At 39.2% G+C, this 18996-nt stretch overlaps 1 protein-coding gene across 2 annotated transcripts in view; it reads right to left on the bottom strand.

Annotated features, from left to right (window-relative positions):
* si:cabz01090165.1 (uncharacterized protein LOC100333421 homolog) overlaps positions 1 to 18996 on the bottom strand; it is a 358553-nt gene that overhangs the window by 273425 nt on the left and 66132 nt on the right. For both annotated transcript variants that reach the window (XM_038694085.1, XM_038694087.1), the window contains one exon: positions 14780 to 14819. The gene's annotated coding sequence lies outside the window, so the exon portion shown is untranslated. The remainder of the gene's footprint in view (positions 1 to 14779; positions 14820 to 18996) is intronic.

The following is an 18996-nucleotide window of genomic DNA, read 5'->3' as shown; positions in this document are numbered from 1 at the left end:
ACTGCAGAAAATACAGATGTTGGCCATGAATTCCTAAATCAAACGGGGTCACCAGGTGATTCTAGACCAACGAGATGATGGACTTTGTCCCCATCAAAGTAAACAAAATTAACAGACAATGCAATCGACAAATACCGGTGATGGACAGAATATCATGAACATCAAGGGAGTGTAAAACAAAAACATAATCAGTCAGTCCTTGGATTTCAGCAGATATAACCACTGGGACAATGAGTCACTTGCTAATCATTAAGAAAGATTAAAAAAAATCATTAAACTTAAGGAGCGAATTAGTGAAATTAGTGAGTAGGCAAGGAATACAAAGAGGCAGCAGTGAAAGTTCAAAACATAATAAAATATCAAACAACAAAATCAACGGACTTAATCATGCAATTTAATATGACATTTAAAAATGTTAAGTAGTCTGGAACTGGCATTTATGCTTTTATGTCTGAATATGAACAAACTATTATGATGAATAAATAAAAAGAATTGACTGAAACGGTGCTCCATCAATGTTGCATAAGGTCAACGCGACTCGACTCTTACATGTAAAATGTATTAGGAGCTGATGTTTACTATGCAGATATGTCGCACTCATTAGGGAACAGTGGCACATGTGCGGCTCGGTTTGTGGCGCTCGCCTCATGTTACCCTGAGCTGCAGTGATGGAAGATGAAGAAGAACCGTAATCGACTGCCAGGAATGCTTTTGGGAATCCCATCAAAGAATTCCAATGCAATTAATATGCCGCTGCAAATTTGATTCATTATTAATAATGTGCCGCTTCCTGCTCTATCAAAGAACATGTTAGAAACAGCCTGTCCTCACCAGAGAAACGGCCTAATAGGCTGATTGTTCAAGCAGCTTATTACAACCTATATACACCTTTATTGGCGGCAACCTCTACTGGCTGTTGTATGATGGCAGCAAATGAAGTCAGGCCTTTTACCCAGGATAACAAGGTTCGAATCCCCTGTGAAACTATGTCATATTTGACTTGACTAAACCGGGACTGATTTCAAACCACATGTTTAACATCAGGTGACTTAATGTCCCTAAGGTCTGGTTCGACTGTCGCTGGACTTGTCATACGGTCATATGTCATTTTGGGGAATGGTCACGTTGTTTTGGGACTCACTGACAATCAACCTATTTTGTCGTTTAGGTATGAGGAAATGTTAGTAAGTAAGATGATATTAGAAATGACTGTCAAAGTTGAGTGATTCTACTTCTGATCCGTATTGTCCAGCCAGAAGTCCGAACCCCAAAGATGAGTCTATAGCAATGGCAGAAAACAGAGGAAAGCTTTGGCATTTGGTTTGATTAAACATTGTAATTTGTAAATAGAAGATTGAGTCAACAAAAAATCAACAAACTGTGAAACGGATAATCAAAAAAGTTGCATCTTGTTTAATCGACAAATCATTTCAGCTCTTTCTCCTAGCCGGATAATAAGACTGATGTCGAGTTTATGTTGGGCAAATTCTGCATGGAAGGAGGGTTGTTTTCTGACTAAACAAGTGCTAATTCAATTGAAAGTATTAAATGCCTCGCAAAGGACGGATTTTTACCAGGGCTTTTTGCATTAGATTGTATTCTGCATATCAGATCTACTGATGACAACTGAACTGTGCATCACAGCATCTCTAGTTACTCAACACCATGAGTCAATAAACGTTTATTCACATTCAAAAATCTGCTGCCAAGTCATCACCACCGAGCTGAAATCATTGTTTCTGCAGGAAAGAAAAAAAAAACCCAACTGGACTCATTACAATTAGCTCAGAGATAATATTTTGAAACAGCACAGCACCCATTGTTATTCACAATCCCTCCTAATCCGAAACCTCCCTACAGCAGAACTCCGTGCCAAGCCTGCCCCTTTATTTCTGTCCAATAATAAACGGCCCAACAGCACTGCCGTCCCAGAAGCCCCTGCGGTTGCCATGGTAGTTAATAAGGCTCGTTAAGATCAAAGGCACAAAGAAGATTGTTGACTCTCCAAGGAACGCCAGTTGAGCCCAGAGGAACGCAATTAAGGCAGGGATCCGCTGCATACCTGATGTTACGCTAACAAGTGCGGATGCAGCTGCAGGACGCACGGCAGCTTCAGGAGGCTGTGTGCAGGAATGGGTGGAAAGACAGGGAGAGTTACACAAGCTGTTTGTGAGCGCAGAAGAGAGCAGGTTGTGTTTGTGCGTGTCTATGAAACAAGCTCCGACATGTGCACACGAGACTACGGCAAATCTGTGTCTCCCAGTTTAACCGCGTGTGTGTAAATTGAAAGCAATGGGTGGGCACAGAGGGAGATGAAATGGATAATGGGTGCTCACTGAAGGCAGAAAGCTCACCTCTAATAACAAAGACTGATGGTTACAATTATTATAATCACTAACAGATTTAGTGTAACTGCCATTTTAATGTGATTTTTTTATGAAAAATAACTTTGAACCAGAGTGAGCACATTCAATCTAATTACATTCGGAGTAAAATTATTGGTTTTGTTCGCAGCTGCTCTGAGGCAGCAGGAACGTCCATGCGAAATATTTGCTAAACAGGGTTTTTGCTGCTCTGAATTCTATGTCCTGTGAGTAATATGTAAATATATTCTAAGTTAAAAAAAGTGTGTAAAATGATATTTATAAGAATAAAAAAAATACAATAAATAATAATTAAAGCAAAATATATTTTTTCTCTTTAACACAACTAGAAGTCGAAAATATTTAAAAGGAAGGAGAAAAGAGATGCTTCATTACTGCCATTCGGCTTGTTATACCCTACGCCCGACGGTGGCACATGCTCCCCATTAACATCAGCACAGCAGAAACTCTACACATCTTCTGTCGCAGACTGAAAACTCATCTGTTCAGATTGCACCTTGACCCCACTCTTTCTACATCTCTTTCTTTCTCCATCAGTTTCTAAATGTAGCACTTTCAGCATATCATGGCGGTGGTGACGTCTTTCAAAACCTGGATCCATGTATGATGATTATTCAGTTTGAGGGCCTTGAACAATGCAGAAGATGGTCTTAAAATGGGAGTGCTGGCAGCTATGACAACGCTATATGGACAAAAGTACTAGAACACCCGTGTCCCAATACTTTTGGAAGGCACTGTTTGTTTAAGGTGTGGTCTTTGTTAAGGGAAATCTTAATGCTACAGAAGACAATAGTTTGTGTTTGGCCATTTCCTGTTTCAGTTTGACAATGTCCCTGTGCACAAACTCAGCTCCATAAAGAAATGGTTTTCCCACTTTGGAGTGGAAGAACTTGACCGGCCTGGAAAGAGCCCTGACCTCAACCCATCCAACACCTCTGGGATGAACTAGAATGGAGATTTCGAGCCAGGCCCTGTCGTCCAACATCAGTGTCTGACCTCACAAATTCTCCTCTGGATGAAAATCCCACAGACAAAATCTTTTAGAAAGCCTTCCCAGAAGAGTGGAAGCTGTTCCAGCTGCGGAGGGGGAACAGACTCCATATGTATGCCAATGGACTTAGAATGGGATGTCCTAAAAGTAATGTGTAGGTGTCCCAGTACTTTTGACATAGTGTTTGTTGTCACACACAACTTTGTGAGCAACCTTAAATTGTGTATTTTAGTCTTTTCAAAGTTTTCATGCTTTTATCTTGTATTGTTTTTGTATTATTGTCTCTTGGGTATTATTGTCTTTACACTTGTTAAAGAACTTTGTAACTTGTTTTTGAAAAGTGCTCTACAAATAAAGATTATTATTATTAAAGGACAGATGCTTAAATTGACCTTTATTAATTCACTAATCATGTTTAATCAACAGAGTGAGGCAGCCTTTATAATCTGAGGAGCTGTCAGTCCACTGATTATCACACTTCTGCTGCTGCTTCCTGTCTGATCTGAGCTGCTGTAAACAGCTGCTACTGCTTGTGTTGATTCTTTTTGTTTCTTGCAGCACTATTGACTCCTCCTGCTTCCCTTTCTTACCGTTCTTGGCGATGCCATCTCTTATCTACCACACCTCAATTAGAAATGTCCATTGAGCCGTTATGTTAAACTTTTAAATGTTAAATGAACAAGAAGCGCTCATACCTGAACAGCAAAATACGCCAGCACCTTCCAACCAAACAACCCGCAGGGAATCACCCAAAAGAAAAAAAAAAAACTGCATACCAACTTCATCTGTGGACTTTGCTGTGTAATGCAGTACCACTGTGTTACTCTCTAAGCTAAACAAACCTAATATATCACTTAATGAAAACATAATTTAACACATGCAGACAAAGTAACACAATGCATTAAAAAAAAGGACAAAAACTCAAATCACACTGGAACACCAGCACAGACTGGAGACACACACACACACACACACACACACACACAGGCAATAATATTGACTTATCATGCAAATGTTCAGTGAACTGATCGGCGTTGACAGTAATGGCGTGTTTCTCTACAAGAGAACAATCAGGAAGATCAGAACCACGACAGACACATTAAAATACTAAGTGTAATGTTGCCGTCACCTTAATGGAGCCAAAGAAAAGGCTCAAATCAGGTTTAATTAGTGTGCGTGTCACTTCTGCTCGCGTCACCTGTGCTGCCTCCACTGAACCTGTTTCCTGTTTGAGCGGTAATTATTTCTTCATACTGTGTGCTATGTCACTGAAACGCCAAGTTTGCAACCACCCAACACACACAACTTACATATTACACTGAAGCTTTAAAAAAAATTAAAATCCACCTCCTAAGTCGTGACAAGGGTTCTTCAGTGGTTCGTTAAAATGGACTCCTCTTGTAAAAATGGTTGCCGTGACACGACTTGAAGGTAAAAAGAAGTCTGTAGCTGTCATCAGTAACTACGTTGGCTTAGACTCAGTTTTATTGTAATAAGGGCAGCCAGCAATAGCAAATGGCTGATATGAATGTGCTGGGGAACACATGTACTGTGGGTAAGATATTTCAAATTGCTAATGAACACAAAGCAGCTATGCTAGTATACAATACTGAGCTAGTATTTTACAGTGTTGCGCAAATGACTGCTGCTGCAGCTTTGCACTATATTTCCTGGCTTATGTTTTGTTTCTCTCTTTACATTACATTTATTCATTTAGCTGACGCTTTTATCCAAAGCGACTTACAGTTGCTATATATGTCAGAGGTAACGAGGGGTTAAGTGTCTTGCTCAGGGACACATTGGTGGATGTGTCACAGTGGGGAGTTAAACCCAGGTCTCTCACACCAAAGGCATGCATCTCACCCACTGTTCCATTTTTTGGACAATGCTGTTGGTCTGAACATGTGTGTATGTATGTTTGCAGTGTGAATCTTTAATAGGCGAGACCCTAGGGCAGCGAACTGCAGGTGAATAGGTTAAAAAATTTAACTAAGACGCATCATCATGAAACTTTCCTAGTTGATTACTCACATTAAGACAATATTTTTTTGTATTACTGGTTTTCTTAAATATTATGTTTAAATATACAAATGAGGCAGTAACTAATGAAATAAGCGTAAATGTATTTTACTGGATTAAGTCGGGTTAAAAATATTGTTTTATTTTGATGACAGATTAAACTGAACTGAATTTTACAGAGGGGATTTTGGATACCTCTTTTTATTATTTCATAAAAAAATTCTGTTAACAGGCATAAAAAAAACTATTTTTGACCTGTTTTGGGGGATGTTCTGTAATCAGGCTGTGAATGATATCTGAACTAACCCTTTTGTAAAATCCTTCTGAACATAGTCAGGAATACGACTTGAAAGTTCGGTGTCTGTAAGTGCTACTGAAGTGGAGACGGGAGAGAGAATGAGGAAAAACTCGTTTCGAGAAAACGGCCTGTAAAGATGTAAAATTCTAGACATTTTCATTGAAAATAAATTAAAGACCCAATACCTAATTAAATCCTTAACAACATCACTTTATAACATGTCAAACTCATGAAAACTGATAACTAAGAGCATGTCTGAACGGTCACACTTGCGCACACAAAGCGTCACGTGACGCATCTAAACTAATCACGTTGTCAGAAATTGATGCCAGCTATTAAGATTTCATATTGAGCTTAAATCCGCCTCTGTACTTTCACGATTGGTTACTGGTACAAAGGAAATTACCATACTTGGATCCGACAGCATTGTGCAGGAGAGAGAGAGCTTTCCAACGGTACCGGGTTTCAGATGGTGCAGACAGCGGCACAACATGTAGCATTAGAATGCTAACTTTAGGAGAAATCTGCAGAGACAAACTGTAGTAAATAAACCACAAGGGGGCAGATTTACCAAAGGTTTGCGTGAGTGAAAACGTGTGCAAATGTGATGTAACCAACAAATTAAAATGTCAGCTGACCTACTAACGACGTGCAAGCAGAATGACGTCTTTCAACTTTCAGGCTGTTTATTGTGAGGATGAAACCATATCATCTGATTGTTTTATTTTAGAGTTACCATATTTTAATATAGGCCTACACTTAATTACATGTTGTGTGTGTAGCATGAAGGAACTACAAATTTCATTTCATTATGCAGCCTTGTACTGTATAACGACAAATAAACAACCTTGTACCTTGTAAAAGTGCAAGACAGCACCTGTTGTTCATTTACCACTTTTGCATTAATAAATATTGCACTTTTGTGCGAATTGGTGGGAGGGTAACATGCAAATACATTTATTTACTACACGCAATGTGATCTACCAAGCCTAAAAGCAATTTCATGTGAGTGCAACAGCATCTGTGATTGTGATTGTTCCTTCTGGCTGGATGAAGCACGATCTGCTGGCATTTCCTCGCGTCCGGGTCATTCCAGCATGCTGGGGTTTCCCAAAGCAGTTTTTCAGGTTTGCTGTTCCAAGTAGCTAGTGCAATCTCAGGCAGGATGGGCAGGTACATACGATTTCATACTCGGGACGCGCTGAATGAAACAAACCGTGGTTTTAACACGGTGGCTGCCTTCCCTCCAGACTCTCCGTGGCGGAAACCCTGATTTAATTACTGCCACCTCCATTTAGGGCTGGACGATACAGCCAAAAACGTTATCACGATAAAAAGTTTCATATCTTTTGAGATCGATAATTATCACGATAAGTATCAAATACTTTTTTCTTTCAAGTTTACAGGCAGAATTTTTCTCCTGTGTGAAAGTTGAAACCAGACGGTTAATTGTGGTTTAAACTTTTCTTTATGGTCAACACTTGATGCCAAACAGTGGATCACATCACAAATCTGAGAGAACATTCAAAATGTTTATGTTATTAACATCTTTGTCAACAAATATCTTTAAGTAAAATTAAGTCCTAATTCGTGTATGATTTAAGTGAATAAAATCAAACATTTATTGAATATTTATTGAACATTTCTTATATTGTTATTGAAAAAAATTATATTGCGATAATTATTGTTAGTGTTTTATTGTCCAGCCCTACCTCCATTGTGTTTGCACCTTTTGTCATCTACACAATAATTCTAAGTTGATCATCCATAACAGGTACAATGTACAATACAATGCACACGTCATTTAGTACTCTTTATTCTGGGTGTTAGTAAATCAGGCCCCAAGTATAGATCCCCCCCCCCCAACTAGTCTGAAAGAAGACATGTTAAGGAAGCAAAGTAGCCCAAAATCTCCAAATTAACCAGTGCATGAAAAACGTTGTTTTCGCCAGCCGTGTCTTGCCTTAACATCGCGTTTTTATTGTAAATAGTGACATCATGTGAATCTCTTGGGAGAGCGATGTTAATAAACAGGCAGACTGAAAGAGTGACAGTTACAGAGACGATGGAGAAAGACAAGAGACATAACAAGGGTGACAAGCAGCGACAGAGGAGAAGCAGAGGTGGTGTCGCAGAGCAGCAGCAGTTTGTGTGTGTTGCCAGTTCGGAAAGCTCGGCAGCATAATTGGTGTCAGAGTCCAGCTGAAGAGCCTGTCACTGCTCGGCTCTGCAGGCTGGCGGACCGTCTCCAAGAACAAAAGGAGGACAAAGACAGTGATAAAGACCTGAAGATAATAATGACACAGTCAGAGCATGCACTAATCTTTTCTCCGGATAGTTCAGATTGTCAGCAAGCTTCTATTTTTAGCTGGCCACGATGATAAAAGAGAGAACCGTGGTCAAACTGCCTGTCTCCTGCTGAAGGGTAGGGAGATAAGAGACAAAGAAAGTCCCTGTTCAGCGTAGATTTTACAATATCAGTTGATCAGCCGTGGTCGTTATGTGAAAAGAATCACTCGCAGTAACAAACTCACTGAGAATTATCACCAACTCTGCAGCTTTATGGAGCCTTTTTAGCCTCTAGTTTTCAGTCACACATACACACACTTTAAAACCCAGCGGTTATTCCCACCCTTATCATTAACTACTTAATGCACGTCAAAACAAGAAATAAACAAAAAGGGTTAAAAATATTTTATGTTAGTAACTTGAATAAAGGTCACATTTTAACATCAGGTGTTCTAACTCACGACACCTAGTCTGTTTTATTTCCTAACAATCCGTGAAAGCCTCTATTCAGTCCAGCCCAAGCTGTTGTTGGTCCACAGTGTTTCGACATTGGACATCTCACTAACAGGTTTTGCTCTTCAAACACTTCAGAAAAGCTTCAGAAAATGAAAAAGTTTCGCCCCTAGATGAACACACACCATCTGTCATGAGTATGGGTGTGTGAAGACAGGATTGCTCACAGGGATTGGTTTAGCTGAAAACAACTTCAAAGACCAAACAACAAACTTTAAGGACTTCAAATAAATCCATTGGAATCCATTCAAGAGAATAGTACTGGGACTGTCTTACTGGAAGTCAATCAAATGCTGAAGAAATGCTCAAGGTTTGACATTTTTAGGGGGGAAAAAGGGCACCTCATCAGGAAAACTGGTCTACTGATGTGCTGCACTTTCAGGGGAAACTGATCTGTGATCACCTACAAATTTAGAGGAATTTTAGATTAATTTTCAGTTACTCATTAATATATTTGGAATAACGGGCAGCAAGATTAAAAAACATCAACACTTGTAACTGAAACAGCAACACATTTGTTTATATTAGATTACTCCAGAATTTAAATGCATCAGCCCATTAGCCATACTAGTTTGACTTGATACTGGTAATGTTTGTGTAGACGTTGCAAACCGCAAAATGATGCATCTCTTTCCAAAGAAGGAGAAATCACGGTGCTGACGATCGGCAGCATGTTGCATGAGCAGAGCTTAAGTTTGATCGTAAATTTGAGTGTAAACTGTCACGTTATAACACTAAACTCGCCACAAAAACTGTACCTACTGCAGTATTTGGGTAAAACGGAAGGACAGAAACAGAAAGACTTGATTAAAGAAGGACAAAATAATGTATGATGTCACATGTGACCTAGCTAAGATATGGCACAAGGCGTTTGTCCGTTGCCTCATTGATTATTAAATCATCATTTATCAATTACTTCTGCAGTACTTTTATGTTGTTTGCTAGGGTGAGCTGGATCTCACATAAATATGCTCATAAAAGAGCAACATGTCATTGAAAGTCTTTGTAAAAAACATCCATGGTGACTAAAAGATTCTGCAGACACAGACTAAGTTTTCGTATGACTGCAATAGGTTCATGCAAAATGTATATAATTCTAATAAAAAGGGAACCGCTTCATGATCACTCAAAGACAGCTTTATGGAAATTATTCTATTATTATCTTGATGACATGGAAATGACATATGCATCATAGAGGGACATCTTCAACAGGCTGCTGGTGTCAGATTCCACTTAAATAACTGGCCTGGTGTCTGACGCCATCTGTGCTTTTTCAATTGTGAGAATCTATTTCCCACTTTGTGTTAATGTAATATTATGTAAGCTGTATGTCCACAGTCTTTCCCATTTAAAAACTGTCACAGTCGTTTTACTATTTTTAAAGATACCTTCAAGTGGTCGTCCTCAGAGAGGGGATATCTCGCATCTCTGATAAGATAATTATTTATTTAGTAGGCCTTTTTATTTATGTTTCTATGGCCTTCCTTTTGTCTGTAAAGGCCTTTGAAACTTTACTAACATAAAGGGCTGTATGAATAAATAAACTTCTCTAATGGCACCAGCAGAGCCAAATGTGGTGCTTACATATTGATGCAATGAAGCATCATATAATCCATCTGTTTAACTCTCTCCCTCTGGTCCTACTGGTCCAACTAAGCAACCTAACTGTTTCTTTTCTTCGCTGCTGCATCTTTAAAGAGGCCATATTATGGTCATTTTCAGTTTTATACTTTTATTCTGGGTTTCTACTTGAATAGGTTTACATGCTTCAATGCTCAGAAAACACAGTATTTTTCCTCATACTGTACATTGCTGCAGCACCTCTGTTCCCCCTCTGTCTGAAACGCTTCGTTCAGCTCCTGTCTCGTTGAGGCCTCCCTACTGAAAAGCCCAGTCTGCTTTGATTGGTCAGCTCCCACAGAAGTGTTTCCGCATCATGTTTTTGCTACCAGGGACTCACAACAGAGTCTAGCTGCACTTCTACTGTGAATATCTCCAGAATAACTGCTTCTAAACAAAACCTCACCACTCCACATAATCAAGCAGGAATTGGATACGTATTAGAGGATAAAGCTACTCAAAGTTACACAATGTTGCCGAGCAAATTCATTCCTGCAGTTTGATTTCTTTTTCATAGCTATTAAATGACCACACAGATACCTGCAAGGATTGCGGTGCAGAACGGGCTTCCATATAACAACAAAGCTAAAGCTAAAGGAGCTAAACAAAGAGCAACAAGAAAAAACAGTCACCAGCATCTACTACTCTCATTATTTAGCTGGCTTCAAATGAGGCTTAACGTTCATACAGATTCTCTTGGCTGTCCCTCAACATTAGTCACACATCACCCCAGTCTGTGGGAGTAACATAGAAGCAAGCCACTTTACATGCTAATCCCACGTTTAACAGGCTAACATACAAAATAAACACTAAAACAACATAAAACATGGCAAAACTTACAGTTTCCATGTTCGGAGTCAGGTCACGGACAGCCAGAATTGCTTGTTTTCAATATCGACCACAGTAATCAGTAACTGTGAACTGTGTATGAGAGTGGTGCTGCAGTTTGTAGTGTCGTAGCGCAACATTACAAGACAATGGCACACCAGTCTAAATTTTCAAACAAGATAGAGCAAAACCTTGTTTCTATCGCTCAGATTGCAAGTTGAACAAGGGAGACATTTGACCTTCAAGTCTGCCAGAGCACACACCAAAACAGGAAGTGCATTATTGCATTCATCAGTCGCACGGCATCAATTGAGATGAAAAAGGAAGTGAACTGATTCAAGAGTGATGGCGCCTTCCGCCCGTTCAGGTCCATTGCAGGAGCAGCTACAGACACAGAACAGCATTCCTCTTTCTTTGTGTTGAGCACATTGTCGCATTAGCATACATAACACATATAAGTGTTAAGCACATATAAATATACATCAACTCACACCTACACTGCTAGAAGTGGACTGTACATGCTTAAACGTACATACAGTCTGAAGTGTGAGGGCACTTACAAACTACACACAGTCAAGTACAGGGTTAAAAAGAAACAGGCATTATATGTGGAGGACACTACAAATATCTATTACCGTTGCTCAAATAAACAGCTGAGTGTTTGAGATTTTATTAGATATGAAGAGAGCAGAGGAGAAGGTGAGCTTAAGAACTTGATGTGTGGCAATAAAGAGATGATACATTACCTCCTTCAGCCATTTTATTTAAAAGCAAAGTAGCTGTCTTTTCATTTAGGGATGTTTATAGTTCGAGCAGATTTACGGATGTCCAAGAACAAAAGGGAACATTTTAACAACGTGACAAATCACCAGCCACCAAATGCTGGGAAGTTCTAACTTGCTGGTTAGTCAAACATGCGATTTATAGTTTAAAAATCAGATGCTTAAGTTGCTAAATGATCAGCCACTGTGGTCTGTAGACTAAGCAGCCAGTATCCTGTTCTGAACATCGTGTGACTGAAAGCATTAAAAAGCACTAAAAACAAAACTAGCTGAACTTTTGCAGGTGGGCCTGTTGGTATTCAGCATGGATTATCAGTACTGGGGTTTAAACAAAATGTAACTGGGGAAAAAATGATGCCAAAATAACTGTGAGCATTTCTGTGTAACCCTAGGCATATTTTCAGGCAGCAAAGTTTGTTATGCTGCAGTGTAGAGAAAAGGCCATGATATGAAATAATTGTAGTACAGCAATATATGCTTGCATTAGTACTAAAAACATCACTCATACTCAAGACTCTCAAGTCAGTGCTCATTCAAATGATGAACTTCCCTCCTGGGGAATCAATAAAGTTTTGTTTTGAATTTATATCATGGATAAAGATGTTAATATTTCTAATTTAACACCTTTATCAATGACAATCCCCTTTTAATGTGAAATAAAGATTGATGTCTAGTGTGAGACTGTGCTTGTAAAACTGGTGTTCTGGTGTCGGTGAATGTCTGCTTCTAACAGTCTGAGCAGGTTAAATGCTCACTTTAGGTTTGTGTGAGATGTATGCCAAATTTAGGCAAGTCCTTCATGTTCTTCTAAAGACAGCAGGGATCATTAATAATACTCCCATTAGTCATAACAGCGGCGTCATATGTACACAGATGTGTCCGACATGCCTGAGTTACAGTGCAGATGTGACTGAATGAGATCCTCAACCCAACATGGCAGAATCAAACTGTGCTGGTACACTGATGGGCTTTTAGTTTCCCTGTTTCAACTGATATTTTAAATCCCATCAGACCTACAGAACCAGTAGACTCCTGACTTGATTGACAGTCCACCCATACAGGACTGGTTGCACTGGGATGGATACGTGGAAATAAATATAGAGCTGATACTTGCTGAAAAAAAGTAAACTTCTCTGGATTGTTTCTCAAGATGAATGGATAAATAGATGAATAAACCAGGACAATGGGCGGATAATAAATTTGATTTATGTTAGACGCAGACCTAAAGCTAGAGTGCGGTATTTTTGCATATAAATGAGTATCCGTTACATCCATCAGTGGGTCCTTGAGGGCGTACCAGGGGGTGCCCAGCAAAAAGTTGAATCATTTATTTTCACTGTATTCCGATCAATAAGTAACACAATGACTATTTTGTTCATGGGTTTTATACACTTTCTGTAATAAAACATCTAAAAGCCAAAACCCTATCAGATGGGGGTCCGTAATTTGTGTCAGTTTAGGGTCCATGACGTGAAAAAGTTTGAGAACCACTGCATTACATTGCCAAACAAAGTTTACAAAACCGCCAGGTTTATCTGCAGAATACCAATAAATAAAAAAGGTTTTTCCTTGCCTCTGTCACTTGGTGGGAATTGTTGGATTTCTTTAAATAATATCTCAGAGTACAGTCCAGACCTGCTCTTTTATGAACACTATGTGATAACTGTTGTTGTGATTTGGCGCTACATGAATAAAATTGAAGTCCTTAAAATCTGGTTACATTTCCACACTGGCAAAGTGGTAGTGATGCAGACAGCAGATCCAAAATGGCACCAGCAACTGAACACGTACTCCTGGACTTGTACTCCTTACGTGAACATCAGCTGAGCACGGGAAACTGAACTACAAACACACATTGCATTTTCTCCATCTGCTTGCCATTTCCAACAGTTTTGTAAAACAAATTCTCCTGCTGTGATGTTTGTCCCGATTCCAGTGGTAAAAGTCAAACATTTTATTTCACAAATTATCAAAATACAAGCAGTGACTGGATGAAATGGCAAACCATTACTATCATTTCACACTGGGGTTGAAACACAAGGCTACTGCAACCGATTATGTAGCCAAAAATAAAAATCTTATGTATATGTATAAGTTTAGCTGCTCACAAAAAAACACAAAACACATATTTTATTAAGCGTCTAAAGTCTAAATAAAAGCTATGTAACTGGAAATTAATCATGGATATTGAACAGGATGATTTTAAAGTGTAAAAATATAAATCAGTGTTGAACTGAGCGATCATTTTTCTTCTATTTTAATTTGAACTTGATACCCAAATCAGAGTTATAACAGGCTTAACAGTCGCCATGTAGGTCCTTAAGTGTTAAATCACGGATACATTAATCAACATTAAAACGCCGTGTTCAGCCTGCATCAGTTCTTTACGGAGGACCTCCTGCCCGCTCCGTATCTGTGTTCTGTTTGAATCCCACCGTAGACGAGTGTAGATGAATGACTCCAGTTTTACTTACAGATAATAGAATGTGGTGGATCCATCGTGGATCAGATAGAGGACGCTCTGTCATTACTGCGGTCCCACTTCCAGATAATGTCTACTCTAATCTGATAGTGTATGGACGTCCATTATTCAAACGGATACTTAACTCAGTGGTCAGCAAGCTTGATAAGTGGTAGTTCCATTAGAGGATGGGTGGGCCGCTACTTTTGGTGTTTATGTCTTTAAGCGTTTTACTCAACTCAGTTGTTTTTTTTAACTGTTATAAGTTTTTGTGAAAATAAATGTCTAAAGCTGTCCATGTGTGTTTGAACCCCGAGCAAATAACTATCTGAACACGCCTGATGCCGATACTCTCTCCTGTATGAACTCATAATGCATCTATCTCTTCAATAATTGCTGATTTTTGACACTTCCCCTTCTAAAGATACAGCCTTTCATTCATCCGACGTTTGAGCCATTAGATCTATAATTCATTAATTTGTTTTAAGTCCACGATCCATCCTCTCATGTAAATACAAAAGCTGTGACCAAAGCCTGTGTCAGTGAATAAGTTGCCACTCTCAACTATACCGAATTTTGAAGTTAATCACGTACCTTTCTGTCATCTGGTTGCCAGATCAATTCTTCCTGACACCTGAAACAAGAACAAAAATGAAAATGTTTGTTAATTATTATTCACAACTTAATACATACTTAATAAATACTGTGGTGGAAATTGTTTCTTAATTGTCCAAAGGTAAAGAGAAAACATTAAAAACCCTTTTGTTGCAATTATAGATTTTTTTCAAACATTATACAAACAATCAAAAATAGCGTTTTCACATTTGGCGGATTAATGCAATCCACATTTGGTCGGTGGGATTGAAGGGATGGAATCAAGACAAATGATTGTAAATGGTCTGTACTTGGACAGCGCCTTTCAAGTCTTCCGACCACTCAAAGTGTTTTTACACTACATCACATTCACTCATTCATTCACTAAGTGCTCAGAACAGAAACCCTTTGGGCTCACTTTTTAATGCCCTAAGTACCCCTTTGGTGTAGTTTCTTGGACGTGTCGTGCTCCGCGGTCAAATTAGCAACAATAAATACGCAACGTACGGTTAGACTTTATAAATAAAACTAGTGGTTAACGCTGTGAAACAGCACATTTTGGTTAGATTCAGGCACCAAAACTGCTTGGTTCAGTTTAGGAAAACATCATGGTTTGGGTTACAATTACTATGTTCCTTACTGACTTTTGTTTCACCCAGGAAACGAACACAGGTCTCCTGGGGAACGTACGGTTTCTGGCCAACCATCCACCCCAACCACCTCATTACTCAGACTTTTCTGTTATTTCTATCCTATGCCTGCTTTTAGAGTTCATAAATGACGCTACAGGGCTTCCCACAGTGCGTTTAACTATGACACTAATTGGCTTCCCAGTGCGTTACAAACTGACATCAAGGCGTCTTGAACGTGTCCATATGTGACAACGGGTTGGTCACAGAGGAAGAAGAGATATCAGTAGGGCTGGACAATTAATTGAAAAGTAATCAAAACCAAATTTCAGAGCCTCTAACTGACGTAGTTTTCCCATTTTGGTTATTTAATCCTATTAATATTTCCCCTCTGTGTGTGTTCATGTTCATTAACGGACACAGTTTGACCTACACTGTACATCTACTGCCTGAAAGACCTAACATTAACTCCGCTGCTCTTATAACAGCAGCTGTCACGTAACTTAGATGTCCTTCAATGAATGAGGAGAGAAAGCTAGCAAAGTGTGTGTTGCCGTGTGTGCACAGTGTGCGGGTGAAAATCATTTGTTCCGCACTGACACTAATAATTGAGTGAAATTTTAGTAGCAGTGGTCATTATTCTGCAGCGGCGATGCGCCGAATAAAGGGGAACCATGACTCTGTCATGTGCACGTCAACATTACCTTATTAATTAACATTTAGATCATGGATTTTTAATATCTGGAATAAAATAAAGAAATCCAGCTTTAATAATTGAGCATATTTACAGTAGGCTACAAACCTTGTCAGTGAACATTCATAAACAAATAATCATTCAATAACCATAATGGAGGTGAAATTAAACTAATTGTGATTTTAGGTGAAATTGTCCAGTCCTAGATATCAGGCTTTAAAATAATAAAATAAACTGCAGCATTCAAAACTGTAGTCAAAACAACATTAAACTGCACACCTTTACACTATCTCTCAAGCATTTTATTAAGCAGTTAGAGAGTGGAAGGGCAGAAGAGAGAAATGACACGTAGAGGAAATCATGAGTCAGATTTGATGTTGCGAGAATATAGTTGAACCCACGAGTCATCACGACTCCAATTCTCATTCCCACTTTTAGCATTTGTTGGCAAACTGCGTGTTTTTGAAATGAAGAAACGCTGAAATGAAGCAACTCGGAGGCAAATGGTTTCATTTTGAAGATGTAGTGGCAGCTGACAAATGGATGTCATCTTACAGAGGAGAAGGAATGAATGGAAGCAAACACAGCAGAATGAATTACAGGGACGAGTTTTGTTCCATCTACATGTCTCTGGATCTGATATATGACTTACAAACAGTAGGAGAGAGAGAGAGAGAGAGAGAGAGAGAGAGAGGTGGAGTGTGAGAGAGAGAGTTTTTTTTTAAAAATGAGCAAAATATAGATTGATCCATCAGCTTTGAATATAGTCTCCTCCCACTTTCCCTTCTTCCTTCCATCACTCTACAATCTTTTCTTTGCTTGTCCCTTCTCTTCCTCTTTCAACTTACCTGCCCCTTCCTTCCTTCGTTTTCCTTTTCTTTTAAAAAACATATTGTGGAGGAAATCTCACGAGGGACCGTCTACCTCAGAATGCAATTAGACTACTTGAGTTTTAAAAGCCAGCCTGCTACTCTGTGTTTGTGTGTTCGTTCTTGTGGAGGACCCAGTGGTTCTTACTTTAGGATGGAGCTATTTTGAGATTTGGATTTAAAAGATGAGGCAAATGTTAGGTGAAGGTAAGGTTAAGCATTTAATGGGAATAAGTAGTTTGGATGAAATGGCTTCAGGTACAGAGTGAATCAAACAGTTATAGTATGTGTTCCTTTGTCACTCTCAGCATCAAAGCATCATGTTTCAGTGTGTGACGGCTCCAGCTGTCACTGCTTGCTGCAGGAAGTCGACCTCATTTAGAGAAGTACCCACATTGCTCCCGGTGACTTGTGATAAGGGGTCCCATGTTTCGCTTTGAGCTCAATCAATTATGAAGGTAAACACAAGCAGCAGTTAATTTGCTAATGACCATCCTCAGTGGGTTTTATTAATCTTGTAATTGAGCAATAACACGGTAGACCAAGACAGAGATGCAATTACAGCAGCAAAGACCTTCAACTATAACCCTTTGCCAATAAGTTACATATCATACCACTAAAAAGGCTGAGCCATCCAAACAAACGTCCACAAATTAGTCAATTTAATCATCCCCTGGCTGCCAAACTGTGTGTTTACTAGTTCTTAACAAATAAACTCCCCGACTGATCAAAATACAAACCTGTGCATCGTTCGAGGAAGCAGTGGTCATGGTTGTCTGATCTAATCATCTGTAGACGTCACTCCATCCAATCAAGCATCTGCTGATATTATTCTATTAGGAATCCCTCCTCTGTGTGCCGTCGTTAATGCTGAGGCCCTTTTAAAGATGACGGCAGAACAAGCAGAGTTTGTTGCTAAGTAAGGGAGGAGTGCTGGAGGGAGGTATGGATTCAAGGGAAGACTAAGAGTCTATAATTGTGTGGTTTTCCTTTTAAAAGTTGATATATGGGCTAATGGCATTCAGCAGGGAAAGTTTTTATGCTGATGATGGTGTATAGTTTCAAGTTTAAGTAAAGAAGTAAACAAGAGAAGTGCTGAGGCATGAATGTATTAGCATTTCGACCAGCAGACAGGCAGTTATGGACCAAGTGCGCACACATACACACAGTATATTTATTTAATATATGGATGCACATTTACATCAAATGTATATGTACATCCACACACAGCCAGCTGTGCATATTCTCTCCATTTGCAACCCCAAAGAATGTCTGCCAGCTGCACAATACAATAACAATATAACAATAAGTATATATAACGAAGTCATTGTTGTTGTTGTTTCCAGCAGGTGAGACATTCCTAAGTTTGCTTTGTCTTTAATGAGTGAGCTAGCTAGCCTCCTCACTAGTAATGCTGAACAACCACAGGTTTACCTACAACTGAAGGACAAGGGACACTCTTCTGAGGACAACCATGTTGACATTTTGGATCGGGAGGACAGATGGTTTGAAAGACGAGTGAAGGAAGCCCTCTACACAAAAGTAGGGAAACCATCTCTCAACAGGGAAGGAGGTCTGTGACACCACTTATCCCCCCACCTACAATGCTGTCTTTCCACGTCTTCCCAGGAGATTGAACAAACACTCAAATTTGACCTCATGCAACAATGCCAACGGCAGGCGTTCACTCTAACGACCACAACGACTGTCATTATAACAACCAGCAGCACTTACAAACCAAGTGGTATCCATCACATCGATAACGACCCCACAGGGGACTCCTTGTCTGTCAGTTAGAAATGAAGAAGCCTCTTGGATGAGAGATGTATATAAAAATTCCCTTTGGTTTATTAATTGTGTTCATTGGTGCATTTGCAAGTTTAGAATTTATTTTTATTATTAAGATTCATTTGCTAAGTCTTTTACCCCTGATGTAAGTTGGGTACGTCTTTTTTCTCAAGATAAATTAAGTCTAATTAGTGTGTTGTTTTCTTTTCTTAATTTGACGTTAAAGTAACACCACTT

The sequence above is a fragment of the Micropterus salmoides genome, unplaced genomic scaffold (genome assembly GCF_014851395.1).
Source record: "Micropterus salmoides isolate LMB-PRFRI ecotype aquatic unplaced genomic scaffold, ASM1485139v1 Ms_hic_scaffold_3, whole genome shotgun sequence".
Taxonomy (NCBI): domain Eukaryota; kingdom Metazoa; phylum Chordata; class Actinopteri; order Centrarchiformes; family Centrarchidae; genus Micropterus; species Micropterus salmoides.
This window is presented reverse-complemented; position numbering and strand designations above follow the sequence as displayed.